Source organism: Pelophylax lessonae (genome assembly GCF_965119305.1).
Source record: "Pelophylax lessonae genome assembly, chromosome: 7".
NCBI lineage: Eukaryota > Metazoa > Chordata > Amphibia > Anura > Ranidae > Pelophylax > Pelophylax lessonae.
In genome coordinates, this window is record NC_138774.1 from 34,261,501 (window position 1) to 34,261,808 (window position 308).

A 308-nucleotide genomic window follows, 5' to 3' on the forward strand; every position below is an offset into this window, starting at 1 on the left:
TGAAGCTGCTAATTACTTTTGGACTGCACGGGGTGGCTGGGTTGAGTGGCAGTCCCAACACTTATACATGACTGCTCTCTGGATCGGCACAAGGACCATGGACACTGCCAGCACCCAGACAACCTTGAGGATCTTTTGAAGAGGTTTATTCCTGCTTGGAGTGATGTCACAAGCTATGAGGTCTCTTGGTCCCCACTAAAGATCTGTAGCTGGCGGGACCAGCTCCCTCTGCCGTGACAGTAAATAATGGGTTACATGATCCCCGTTCCTTCCCACCCCCCACTGGGTGCACAGACCCTATTAAAGGG